Here is a 14,690-nt window from a genome sequence, read left to right as displayed (position 1 = left end):
TGTCTGGCTGCTGGAAATATTTTTGGAATGTAGGAGATTTTGGAACTAGAGAGATATTATGACGATATTTAAAAACATGGGACTAGTTGATGATGATGACATGTAGTGTTTACTATGGGGCAGGCACAGTTTTAATCCTCAGAGCAAACCTGGAAGACAGGTATTAATATTTACATTTTATGAATTAGAAACCAGAGGCACAGGGAGTTTAATTATAATTCTTATAATCTACTTGCACTTAGTATGAAGCAGAATTGTTACAAATGTTATATCAATTGTAACAAATATTCCACACCAATGCAAGTGGTGTGGTGGTGGGGTGGTATATGGGAATCTTGTACTGTATTGTTTTGTAAAACCACAACTTCTCTAATAAAGAAAAAAAAATTCAAACTGTAAAAAATATGGAAGGGCCTGCATTTTTAAAAAGACATTTGCTAAATATTTCTAATGTGGCATCCTTTGTTAAGATGGGTTGTCTACTTACCATTATTGTGCTCTATTGCCTGGACTAGGAGTGGATAACTGGGGCAGGCTAGCGCAGGGATAGGGAAGACTTGGGTCACAGCTGAAGACCTGGCAGACAACATGGCAGACAAACATCATGGCCATGAGACTCCACCCAGATTCTTCCTGAGGGCAAGACTGCTGGAAAGATTTCCCAAGATCCGGCTCCAAGATTCTACTTGGAACTCTTTCCGGGGTCAAGAAGAAGTTCCGGATAACCCCAAGCAGGCCTCCTCATTGGACCTCTGAGAGCTAAGAGGTGGGGATCATAAGGCAACCAATCAGAAGAGCAAGAGGCTGGAGCTTTTTCCAACATTCAGAAGGGGGAGGAGTCAAGGTTTTAAAAGGCCTAACCTGAGGCTTCTGCCTGTGTGACTCACCCTGCAGCATGCTGCAGTCCATATCTAGGGAACATCCATTCTTTTTTTGTTTCTTAGTAAACTCTTTACTCCCTTTCCTACCCTATGGCTGTCTTTAAATTCTTTCATGTGACATAAGTCAAGAACCTAGAAGCCCAGAACCCAGAGTGTTCTGCTAGCATAACCAAAAGTCCATGAGCAAAATCCAACTTACCCTTTGATTTTGTAAATAAAGTTTCACACGCACATGCAAAGACACTGATTTGGGATGTAAACTCAGGTAGAATGACTTCCAGAATCACACTACATGCTTCCACATGAGAATCATGGAAATAGCCAATACCATGTACCTCCTGATAGGATGTGTTGGGAATAAATCAGCATCATTCATCACATGTGAGATGCTCCTGCCAAAAATGCATAATCTGAATCTTATAATAAGGAAACATCAAGCAAATCCAAATTGAGAGACATTCTGCAAGATAACTGGACTGCACCTTTAAAAATGTCAAGGTTATGAAATACAAAACTCAGCCAAATTAAAGATTAAAGTAACCTGAAAACTGAATGCCAAACATTCTTTTGGATTTTCTGTTGCTATAAAAATCATCACTGTGACATTGGCAAAATTTGAGTAAAATTTGTGGATTAGAGAATAATATCGTGTCACTAATGTCTATATTTTATATCTCTTAAAACATACTTAATATGCTTTAAAACAACATGTCTGAAACTATTGGCCAAGATTTCTAGGCAGAATAGACACTTGATAAATATATGTGGACTGCATGAATGAAATGTGTACGAATTTGAAGTGATTTTTCAAATTTGATTTCTTAATGCCAAAGCTGGGAATTTTCCTATAGTGAGGATTTTCCAAGCACACTGTCTGGTAGCTAATAAGAAAAATAGCTATAATTATTGAGAAAGTGATCCTTTACCATCAGCACACTCTGGCATCATCTGTGGCAGTCTTGAAGGAAAGTGTCTCTTGTACATGTAGAGAGGAATGAACAGGTAGAAAGAATGGTGTGGACAAACTCCTAAGGGCATGTTGACATTTTGTTCTAGCAACAATGACTTGAAGATTTTGAGTGAGAAGATTTATCCCACATAGGAGATTTAAATTTAGAGGTGTAGGGAGAGGGCAGCTTACCATATCTTGGGTTCACCCAGTGCCTACTAAGGAGGGATTAAAAGATTCTGAGTAGGGATGATATGTCCTGTGCATTAGGAAAATTAATTTAATAATAAAATAGTGAAGTTATCACAGAGGTAGGAAATGAGCTAGGACATTCTTACATTAACCTTTCATTATTTAATTGTAGTTAAGTGTGCCTACTATTAAATATATTTGAATTTCTTTGTTTGGGCTATAGCAGTTCTTTTTAAAAATGGTCTCTATTCTATATAATTCTTGCTAAATACTGAGGTATGACAAAAAACATACCAGGCAAAACGTGACAGTGGTTTACCCTTGAGACTAAGGTGGGTCATCTGTAACTCTTGGCATCCTTTTATTTATTTTAATTGCAGCTGAAACATTCAGGACATTTCTACTAGCCCACTATATTTAATAACTGTTATAGTTATGGTTACCTGGAAGCAACAGATAAGCACAGAGAAACTTATTACTTTATAAAAAGTTCATCTTTTAGAGTCTTCCAGACATGATGAAACATTTAGGGTCTTGGTTAGGTCTCCAGAGTATAGCAGAAGTGTAGTAAATGGACTTAGAAAATGCAAAACTGCTACATTTCAGATGGTTGCTGTAAGCCATTTGTTACATCCTGACTTCACCCATAAGACACTTCATTCTTGTGTATTTCCTTAGGGAATGGCTCTATTCCACATACAAATAAGAAAGAAATTGGCTTGGGGAAGTTGTAACAGATGACCAAGCTGGGTGGTAAGTGTGAGGTGGATGCAGACCTGAGATGTCTCCGTCATACAAGTGTTTTCTTCCTGGCAGAACTCCTATCTGTTGTGTATCTAAGGACTTTGATTGTTTCACTGTTGGTGCCTCTTTGAGCCTGTAATATCCAATCTGTTCATTTTTGAAATCCACAAAATCCTATAAGCTCTCTGGAATAGCTGGACTGATTGGTTATTTTGATGTGAAATTGTTTAGACACCAGATCAGTTGGCCCACGTGGTAAGAAGACTAAGAGGAACATTATTTAAAATAAAACACACAAAAACTAGAGGTTTATTTATACACCGCTGACTTTTGTTCATATATTCCTAATTGCAATTTGAGGAAGAAGTGTGAACACATTTATGCAATTTCCTTGATGTCCATCACCACACATACAAAAGAGATGCCTAGTTTATTTCTATTTTCTAGAATTGGGCATTTGCCTTGATTTTTATTTCACACTGATATCTAGAAATAAGACTAGTTAATTGCTTCTTGGCCTTTTGGTTAAGATCAAGTGTAGAAATAATGTTAGGAATCTGTCATCTTAATTTAAATTCATTTTCTACAGGGAAAAACAATTAGCATAGAGTATGTGTTAATGTGCATTTTCTCACTATGAGGAAAATTCCAGTGAAGTTAGTTTAGTAATACCTTTATTCTGAGTTCTTTTGTGTGATTCAGGAAAACAGCGATTTTTTTTTTTTTTTGGCATCATTTTTAAAGACCTCCCTCAAGAAGGCAAATTGCACAGGGACTTGACGTTTGGGGAAAGTTGTGCAGATTTCTAGAAAACACATTTTTGGCTTGGAAGAGAGTGATAGTCTTGCACAGGATTTAAACATGAAGACATCAGTAGGTGGTAAGTGACTTAAGAGCCTTAAACGATGTGATTGTTACTGAATGTCAAATGCAGCTCTTCAAAGGGACTAGCAGATAAAGTGGAAAGAAATCTAATAAGTGATATTTGTTTAGAGGGATGCAAAATGATCAAGACATTCTGAGATGGAGTTGTGGGTTTAGGGTTGTTTTTGCCCCTCACCTTGAGTCTTGCTGAAACATGCCACAGTGGTGGTGTTTCCATTCCCTGGGAATGGGAATAATGAAAAAGATTTGAGTTGCTTAACTCTTTTGCAGTTTTTCAGGAATGCTTTCACCAATGCTTTTATTTTTTATTTTTATCATCATATAAGGGTAACTTGGTGGCAGATATCTGGAGAAAGATTGTAACGATTCGACCCTTTATTGCATCTTATCTTTCTCTCTAAGATGGTATAGCATGTTTTATATCTTAGGGGCAAATAAAGATTACAGGAACAAAGGACTCAATTTTATTTTATTAATTCATATTAACAACACAAGTGTGTTCATATATCAATAGCTACATAACAGTAATTTATCTGTCTCATTAACAATATACAAAATAAGAATCTATATTATGTAAGTACATGTCGATAAGTTGATTCAACCTCATGTTCACTGATGGAGTAAACGGTCATTAAAATGATGTCATCGACGTTACCAGTCGGCTTCAAGGGCATGCAGGAATCCCGCTCCCCATTGGTCCGCCTGTCCACAGCCTTAGAAGCCCACCAATGGCAGCGCCTGTGGGTGGAGCGTTGCCCACATTCAAGATGGCGCCCCCAGGAGCTGGGAGCGGGTGACCGCCGGGGTTGGCCCTCGGGTTGTGGGGTCTGGGGGCCTCTGGCTGGGTCCCCCCCCCCACCCGGCCCACCTACAATGCCTACCCTGGGCCAGAGCAATGGCCGTTCAGAACAGCACGCAATTTTGGAAGAGGAGCGCCAAGCTTCCGGGGAGCATCCAGCCCGTGTATGGAGCACAGCACCCTCCTCTGGACCCACTGCTCACCAAAAACTTCATTAAAGATCAGTCAAAAGTCAATGCAGTTCCTCTGAAGAATAAGAAGGCCTCCAGTTTTCATGAGTTTGCCCGGAATACCAGTGATGCGTGGGACATTGGTGATGATGAAGAAGAGGACTTTTCCTCACCTTCTTTCCAAACCCTGAACTCAAAGGTTGCTTTGGCAACTGCAGACCAGATGCTGGAAAACCACAGCAAGCTGAGGGTGAAACCAGAACAGTCCCAGTCAACAACATCCGAAGTTCCTGCCAGCTACAAGGTCATAAAGTCCAGCAGTGATGCCCAGCTCTCCAGAAACTCCAGTGATACATGCCTGAGGAACCCTCTCCACAAACAGCAGCCGCTCCCTCTCCAACCCATCATGCCCCTCGTTGCCCAGATCTCAGACCAGAATGCTTCTGGGGCTCCCCCATGACTGTCCAGGAGAAAACCCGCCTAGAAAAGTTCCATCAGCTTCTCTCCAGCCACAACACTGACTTAGATGAACTGAGGAAGTGTGGCTGGCCAGGGGTTCCCAGGCAGGTTCATCCTGTAACCTGGAGACTCCTGTCGGTGAGCTCTGCCTACCTTGTGGGGAAGTGAGAGCCTCACGCAGTCCTTCTTGCCTGATGAGGGCTATCTCCCCGCAAACCCTGAGAGGAGGAAGTTGACCCTGCAGAGGAAGCAGGAGGAGTATTTTGGCTTCATTGAGCAGTATTATGACTCTCAAAACAAGAAGCACCACCAGGACACCTACAGACAGATTCACATTGACATTCCAAGGACAAATCCTCTCATTCCACTGTTCCAGCAATCACCTGTACAGGAGATCTTCGAGAGAATTCTCTTTATTTGGGCCATCCAACACCCTGCTAGTGGGTATGTCCAGGGAATTAATGACCTGGTTACTCCGTTCTTTGTCATCTTCCTCTCAGAATATGTGGGTAAGGAGCATGAGTATCAAATTGAACAAGCTATTGCTGTTTCTTATCTTTGATCTATTCGTTTGTTTTCCCCAAAGAGTGTAGCCAGTGCATATGGCTTACTAAAAAAGAGATAGTGGCTTTGGAACACACAATTAAAAACCCTGTTTTAAAAGCAAAAAAAAAAAAAAAGATGTCATTTCAGTTGAGAGGGTATGGAGTTTGTCCTGATAAAACAACTATTTCCTCTCTACGATCACCTTGGGAACACCAGAAAACCAATCATTAGCTGTGCATTCCTTTGTGTTAGTCAATATTTTATCAGCTGTTTTCTTAGGAGGCATTCAAGAAATAATAAACACCACTGCATTTTCCAGACTGTGCAAAGGCACTGATTACAAATTTAATGCTGAGTTCGAGGTGCAAGTGATATATTCCAATTCATACTTTTGCCTTAATTCTTTGAATAATTTGGAATTAAGATGATTCTAGATAGATAGATACCTTATCTATATCTTAACTGTAAATATACTCCACTTTATGAATGGATTTTGGGGGCTCTTCATATAATGATTAACGGTTTGGTAATGCACCCTAATTTTTTTACTTTTAAAAGAGAACAGATTATTTAAGAAATATATGTTGGATATGTCTTACTCTGCCAGCTCTAGGACAATACCACACATGGTGTGGCTTACCAACAAGAATGTATTAGCTCATGGTTTCAGAGACTTGCTTGCTTTCTCCCAGGATCTGTAGGTTCTGCCTGGCCATCAATCTGTGGGTTCCTTGGCTTTCCCATCACAGGGTGGCGTCCTCTCCTTTCTTTTTTGGGCTCAGTTGACTTCTAGCTTCTTCTCCTCCATAAAGACTCTAAGAATAGGATTAAGGCCCAACCTCATTCAGTTGGGCCACATCTTAACAAAAATAGTAACATGCACAGGAATGGATTATGATTAAGAACAAGTTTGTTTGTTTTTTCTTTTCCCTGGGATATGTAATTCAACCTTCCACAGAATATTAAGAGGAATAGAATTCCCCATTTCTTGCTAAGGGGGCTTGTGTGATGATGGGGATAAAAAAATCAAACTTGTTGAGAAAAACTACACTCAAGATAAATAAGTTAAAATTGTCCTTCTGCCTGCTTTAGGGACTTAGGCAAAAAGAGCAAAGTACAAAAAGTAGAGAGAAAAGTAAAGCCCATTTTATTTTGCACTAATTATAATTTAACAAAAAAAATTAAGGAAAAATGAGAAGGTGAAATTATTAATATTATCTTTTTAAAGTAAATGCTTGGTCAAATGAAAGAACAAAATGTATGCACCAGGCACAGATATCCTATAATCCTTATCCAAGTGTTCGGGCTATAAATTATGCAAGTACCCATGTAACAAAGCAGCATGAAATCCAAGTATATTTACAAAGGAATACTCACACCAAGTGCTGGTGACATGAACCTAAACAACTGATGAAAGTTGATTACTGGAGGATATAACTTCTTTATCTTTAAAAAGTGACATTTTGTGCAGCAATACATGATATTCAAAAGCTACAATGAGTAAGCAGGCCAGATCTTATTATTGCTCTCTAAATACTTGAAGCTGAGTGCCCAAATCTGGTTTATCAGCTCCCTGAGCAGGTTGGCCCAGTAGGGTACAAAGTTGGTTATGATTAATGTAATCATGGCTTCCAAGGGGGTGTGAAATTTGACAAGCCATGTGGTACAGTGGTCATTACTGAAGTGGGTGGTTTGAGTAGAAGCTGTCTTTTATGATTTTCATAATTTAGTTTTTCCTTGTTCCTGGAGCATCCTGAAACTTATATTATTTCTTTATATTATTATTATTTCAATGATGAATTCTAAACTCAGTTAAAGTTCTTCCTCCTAGCCTGCACATTTTAATCTTCTCTCCTTATCTTCTCTGCTCCCCTCCCCCTTCTCTTCCCCTCTCCTTTTCCCTTTCCATTTTGGTTTCTTTTTCTGTTTCTTTTCTTTGCTTTCTTTTTCTTTCTTTTTTTTTTTTTAAAGATTTATTTTTATTTATTTAATTCCCCTCCCCTCCCCCGGTTGTTTGTTTTCTGTGTCTTTTTGCTGCGTCTTGTTTCTTTGTCCGCTTCTGTTGTCGTCAGCGGCTCGGGAAGTGTGGGCGGCGCCATTCCTAGGCAGGCTGCTCCCTCCTTCGCGCTGGGTGGCTCTCCTTATGGGCACACTCCTTGCGCGTGGGGCTCCCCTACGTGGGGGACACACCTGTGTAGCAGGGCACTCCTTGCGCACATCAGCACTGCGCACGGGCCAGCTCCACATGGGTCAAGGAGGCCCGGGGCTTGAACCGCGGACCTCCCATGTGGTAGACGGACGCCCTAACCACTGGGCCAAAGTCCGTTTCCCATGCTTTCTTTTTCTTTTCTTTTTTCTTTTTTCTTTTTTTTTTTTTTTTTGAGAGAGGAGGCTAGTGTATTAACATAGCTTCTTTTTCAACTATTAGGATGACTAGTTAATATTTCATTCTAGGAGTTTAGCATCGGAGACTCACCAAGCAGAATTGATTAACTTTAACAGTGCAACAATTCATCAGGAAAGTGGACTGTTATATTTCCCTTTGAATAAAAATCCTTTTCTTAATCTTCTATTATTTTAATTCAATAACAAATCTCCATCTTGAGCAACCTTTTCCTTTCTTCTCTTTCCTATATACTTAGACAGTATGTTGAAGAACATAATAATAATATCTTACCATCAATTTTATGACTATTTACACTAGAACAGTCTTACATATCTATGAAATAACCATATTTTGTTATTCTTACAGAGGAGACAGGCTCTGGTAGACTTTTAAACAATACTTAATTTGAACAGAATTACAGGGAATTTATTTTTAGTGAGAGGTAAATGCTTAAAATGGAAATTTGTTATATATATTCAAAATATTAACAGGGTTATAATATTGACTAGCAAAGACTGTATCAAAGTCTTGATTATGTTCATAAAGATATCAGAGGAAAAGAAAATAGCCTTATGTTTGAGTTACATGCTTCTGCAGATCAGTATCCTCAATCATCATATAGGTTATGGAATAATTATAAATATAAATAAGAACCCAGAAAAAAAGAAACAATTTAAAAGTATAGACTTCTTTTTCCTCTTTTCCCAGTCAAAGTACCTTACAGTCTCATTGGAATGTAGCAAACAGAACTGCTTTAGAGGCGAGGAAGATTCCTTAATGTGGTATTAAGCAACACAATATAACACATTTTGTAAACTCTTCCAACTGCCAAGTCTCTCTTGCACTGCATCAAAAATGAGAAGTACACAGCAATTGTATTATTAATTACAAAGAATAAAACTACAATGGCTGAAATATAATACTATCACATCTTCAGACAATTTTCCTCCAGATGAAATGATAGTAAAATTCAACTGGAGAATAAATTCCACACCAAGAAAGTTGGTTGTCCTAAAGTGAAAATATACATAGCATGACCACTACTTTATTGAAGTCATATGTTTGAGCATTTGCCTACTCATCAAGGAGATAGCAGAGTTCAGGAGGACATTGCTGTGTATAAGATCTACATTGAGGGGTGTTGGAGAAGCTGTAGGTTTTCTATCCCAGGGAAGAGTTTGGAAAACAATATCCTGGCTGTCTATCAAAGTGAATATAATTGTTTTGATAAGCAATGGGTTGAAAGCTGTGGTTACTTTGAAACACAGTCACACAGGTTAGTGTTTCTTTCTTGAACTGTTCCCTCCAGCTACACTGATCACTGGTTGGGAAAGCTCATAGCCGAGGTCTGACTGCTTTGTTTTTGGTCTATTCATATAAATGCATTCATGTATTTATTTATTAGAGAGTTGTTGGATCTTTTGAGTAAAGAGGCCAGCATCAAGTCAAGCAAAATTCACTTCTTATATTTTAGATCAAGTGTCATAAGTGTCCTTACAATTCTATTGTTTGAATTTCTTTTGCAGCATAGTTTCTAAACCCTGGCAATATTGATATTTTGGGCCAGACAGGGCATTGTGGGGGGAAATGAGGGTTTACATTGTAGGATATCTAGTAGCATCTCTGGCTTCTGCCTACTAGATCCAGTATCACACCCTCATCGTTAAAATAAAAAAAAAAAATGGCTCCAGACATTGTCAAGTGTCCCTGGAGGACAAAACTCATCCTTGGCTGAAAACCATTCTTTACAAACCAAGTCAGCAGCTTTTGAATTTTGAAGTATGAGGGAAAACAATTACATTCTTTGTAATTTTAAAAAAATCTTTTACTTCCTATGAAATGTAGAATTAGTTAGGGACAGTAGGATTGAAGAAACAAAATATGAACTGGATCCAATTATTCCCGTGCTTAAAGCCCTGCAGTGGCTACTCAAGTCACAGAATGTAATCTCCAATGTTTTTACTGTGGTCTGTAAGAGTAAAATTTTTCACAATCTGGCCTCTGTTCTCACTTCACCCTCTCCCATTTGCCCCTTGCTCTCTCCAGCCGCTCAGCCACTAGCTTTCTGAAAGTCTGCTTCTTGAACCAACCAAGCTTTTTCTTGCCTTAGGGCTTTTGCACAAGTTTTTCTTTCTTTCTGGAATGTTCTTCACCTTGTTTGTGTACAGCTCTTTTTCCTCCTTGTCATTCAAATTTTAGCTTAAATGTCATCTCTTAAAAAACTTTCTAACCATCTTATCTTGATAGCAAATTCCCATCCAAGCTTCCTACTCTCTATTCCATTACTATAATATTGCCCACAACATCAACACTATCTGAAATGACACTGTTTATTCACTTGTTTTTCTTTCTGCTTTTCCCTTCTCCAACACCTCTATTTCTTTTGAATATAAGCTCTATGAGGACAGGGGTCTTGACCATTTTACTCACTGCATTATCCCCAGGACCTAGAATGTGCCCAACACAGAACTGATAATTTATACATATTGGTTGACAGGGAACTATTTCAGTAAAGAAATATTTAGGTTTGCTTGTAAGGCTTATTATTACAGAAGTCTCATGCCTTTCTTCTCTTTGTTCTTTTAAGGTTACCCTTGTCTAACTAAGGGCTCCTGGGGAACAGGAAGAAAGAGATCACCCCTAACAAATAAAGTGTTGGAGACATAGTTGTATTATATAATGTCAAGCCAGTTAATGAAATCTAAGAGAGAGGTTTAAAACACAAATCCTATTCGTTTGTTTAAAACACACACACAGGCTTCTAATTCCTTTGCAAAGTGTCTTCTGAGATTTCAGAATTTAATGGAAGATAAATTTTAGCTGGTCCCTATTTTTATTTTTCAGAAATGAAAACATTTGAAAAGAAAAGATCTAGATCTCCAAGCTTGAAAGTATATTACTGATACCAAAAATACTTGCAAAATGATGTAATAGATAAAACTCCACAGAAGTGCATTTCATTTGACAGTCCTGAGACTTTTCCCAGTGACTGCACAAAAGCATTAAATAGAAATGACCTAGGGATAAGTATTGGATCAATATGCACCAGTAAGTTTGTGAAATCAATTTTTTGCTCCTCAGATACAGGAAAATTGATATAACAAAAGCTGTGTAGCTCCTATTAATTGCCCACAGTAACAGAAATGTTATCAATTAAATATTGATGTGTTCGAAACCATGGGAAAACAGCAGTAGCTCCAAGGTTAAGTGTGTAATGTAGAAGCCTTCCCTGCTGAATGAAGGTGCAACTAGAAGCCAAACAGATTTTATAAACTAAAGAGTTACAAAAATTGATAGCTCTATATTTGGGTTCATGACCCTCCCCAACTCATGTCTTGCCTCAGACATTAGGGATCTCAAGTATGCCTCTTAAGGCTTTGGATAGAATCCCTGCTAACAACATTGGTAATTTAACATTTCCTAGCATTTACCATGTGCTAAATTTTTTGATAAGCAAATGACATTAAGTATGATGCCATAATATCAAAACAGGAGACTATTAGAATGTGCTTTGCTGCAAGCAATGGAAAACCTAGAAAAAGGGGGCTTAAGCAAATGCAATTTTAACTTTTTCCGTATATCTTACGTTCAGAGGTTTAGTGTCCAGGGATGGTGCATTTGCTCCATGCTGTGTAAGAAATCCTCTGCCATCTTACTGTATAGAGTGCTTCCTCATGTACAGTATAGCTGCTTCTAGTCCAGGTACTGTGTCTACACCGGAAACAAAGGGGAAAGCAGAAGAGAAATGGATAAAAAATTTTTTGGTTGTTTTTTTGTCTTTTTATTCTATTTTATTTTTTTTGTCTTTATTCATTTTTTAATATTACATTTAAAAAAATGAGGTCCCCTTATACCCCCACCCCCTTTTTTTGTTTTTGTTTCTTTGTTTTTTGTGGGTTTTTAAAAATCTTTTTATTTTATTTTATTTTATTTATTTATTTATTTTTTTGGAAATGGCTAAAATTGATTGCCTGGTGATTCTGCTCCTGGATGAGAATATTTCTTGGAAGCCCCTCTCAAGAATTTCCTCATATATCTCAATGGCTAACATCAAGACAAGGAAAATTGAATATTAACTTGGCACATGGATGCCAAAAACTAATTGGTGTTTGTGTATAAGGACAAAAAGGAGAATGGATATTGGGTAGTGAATTTGCTGCCACTGAGATTAACCAAGATAAAGCAACTCGTCAAAGTCACATGGCAAATAAAAGGCCAACCTGGGTTTTGAATCAGGTCTATCCAACTCCAAAGCACATGTTGCATGTCTCTTTTTTTTTTTTTTTTGGTATTTATTTGTTTTTTTAATGTTTATTAAAAAAATATGAGGTCCCTATATACCCCCACTCCCCTGACCCCACTCCTCCCCCCATAACAACAACCTCTTACATCATCATGAGACATTCATTGCATTTGGTGAATACATCTCTGAGCACCATTGCACCTCATGGTCAATGGTCCACACCATAGCCCACACTCTCCCACAGTCCACCCAGTGGGCCATGGGAGGACAATGCCCAGCAACTGTCCCTGCTGTACCACCCAGGACAACTCAAAGTTCTGAAAATACCCCCACATCACATTTCCTTTTCCCTCTCCCTACCCTCAGCAGCTACCATGGCCACCCTCTCCACATCAATGTTACATTTTCCTCCATTACTAATCACAATAGTTCCAGAATAGAATATCAGCAAGTCTACTCTAATCCATACTCTATTCCTCCATCCTGTTGGCCCTGGGTGGTTATGTTCACTCCACCTCTGTTTCAAGAAGGTGCTTCAATTCCACTTGGATGATGGATGCAATTCTCCTGCTTGCAATTGTAGGCAGTTTTGGCTCTCTGGTGTGGTGGTTGACCTTCATCACACCCAAAGCACGAGAAACAAATGAACAAATAGATAAATGGGACTTCCTCAATATTAAAGCCTTCTGCTCCTCAAAGGAGTTTGTCAAGAAAGTGTAAAGAAAGTCTAAACAATGGGAGAAAATATTTGGTATCTATATATCTGATAGGAGACTGTTGGAGTGTTAATCAGTGACCCAAGGGTATCGGGAATGAAAGACAAGGAAAGATTGGGTTCAGGGGATCTGAGAGCATTGATTTCTCAAGCTCATCAGACAACTTTATTGATTACAAGGGGCTCTTTATATACCACAGTGTATGTGTCTACAAGCAGGCCCACAGCAGCCTACCTGCTATTAAGCATAAACATTAGCATTAACATAGTGTACGTGACATCAAGGAGCAACACGTATTAACAATCAACATTACCTATAGTCTAAAGAATTAAAAAAAAAAGTCTTATCTCAAGGTTCAAAGTCTGAGTGTTCTATACATTACAAAAGGTATGAGCTCATCTTTTCCTTTAGCCTTTAACAGCTTCAGCCCATTTGCCAGGAACTCCCAATCACTGTATTCCTTAGGTTGCAAGCATAGTCATGGAGACAGCACGAGCATGGAGACAGCACATCTTTCCTTGAGAGGCCATTGTGCCTCAGTTTCCAACAGGAGACTATATCCTATATCTCAAAAATAAAAAGACAAAAAAAAAACATTTAAAAAATGGGAAAAAGATTTGAACAGATGCTTCTCTGAAGAAGAAATACAAATGGCTAAAAAGCACATGAAAACATGCTCCAAATCACTAGCTATTAGGGACATGCAAATCAAAACTATAATGAGATACCATCTTACTCCCATAAAATTGGCAGGTATGAAAAAAACCAGAAAACTACAAGTGCTGGAGAGATTGTGTAGGAAGAGGAACTCATCCACTGCTGGTGGGAATGCAGAAGGATCCAGCCATTCTGGAGGACAGTTTGGTGTATTCTCAAAAAGCTAGCTATAGATTTGTCATATGATCCAGCAATTCCATTGCTGGGTATATACGCAGTAGAACTAAAACAAGGACACAAACTGATATATGCACACCAATGTTCATAGCAGCACTATTTACTATTGCCAAAAGTTGGAATTAACCCAAAGCCCATCAACAGATGAATGGATAAAGGAAATGCATTATATAAATACAATGGAATACCACTCAGCTATAAGAACGAATACAGTACAAACACATGTGATAACAGGGATGAATCTTGAGGGCCTTATGCCCAACCTCTTCCCAGTGAGTGAAAATGATCACTGTGTACAACACTGATGAAATTGAATTTGCCCTTGAATTTGGGGTAGCAGCAGAGTTGAGATGCACTTACACACCTGTACCATAAAACAAGGACAGTACAGAGCAATGAGACCCAAAAGTAGAAAATGATTTATATTTGTTCTCAGCTGTTGAAATTCTCAAAATGGAGGATGCAATCTTGGAGTAAGAAAAACTATGTCTATTGGATGATAGGCTTAAAGGCATTTGGGGAGTAGAGGAAAGTTGTGAGCTGACACCTACCTGATAATCTGGAGGTAAGTATTTGTACAAGGAAAGGATAAACACTATTGCTGTATTCAGTTTACTATATCATTATATGTACTCTTTTTTTCTTATGTTTATAACTCAACATGGTCATCATGATCCCCTGGCTCTGTGGCCTCCTGCTGATAGTATACTGGTTATTGAGTATTTTACATGAGTCAAATATCCATTCTCCTAGATCTCAGATCATTCCTCTGTTAATATTTACTATGAACACTACTATTATTCATTTTCTTCTCTTACACTTTTTG

General features: G+C 38.4%; 1 pseudogene; it reads left to right on the top strand.

Annotated features, from left to right (window-relative positions):
* The first annotated feature begins 4,470 nt into the window (after positions 1-4,470).
* Positions 4,471-5,866, top strand: LOC101412189 (TBC1 domain family member 22B-like; annotated as a pseudogene).
* Positions 5,867-14,690: the final 8,824 nt, after the last annotated feature.

This window comes from Dasypus novemcinctus, chromosome 30 (assembly GCF_030445035.2).
Source record: "Dasypus novemcinctus isolate mDasNov1 chromosome 30, mDasNov1.1.hap2, whole genome shotgun sequence".
NCBI lineage: Eukaryota > Metazoa > Chordata > Mammalia > Cingulata > Dasypodidae > Dasypus > Dasypus novemcinctus.
This window is presented reverse-complemented; position numbering and strand designations above follow the sequence as displayed.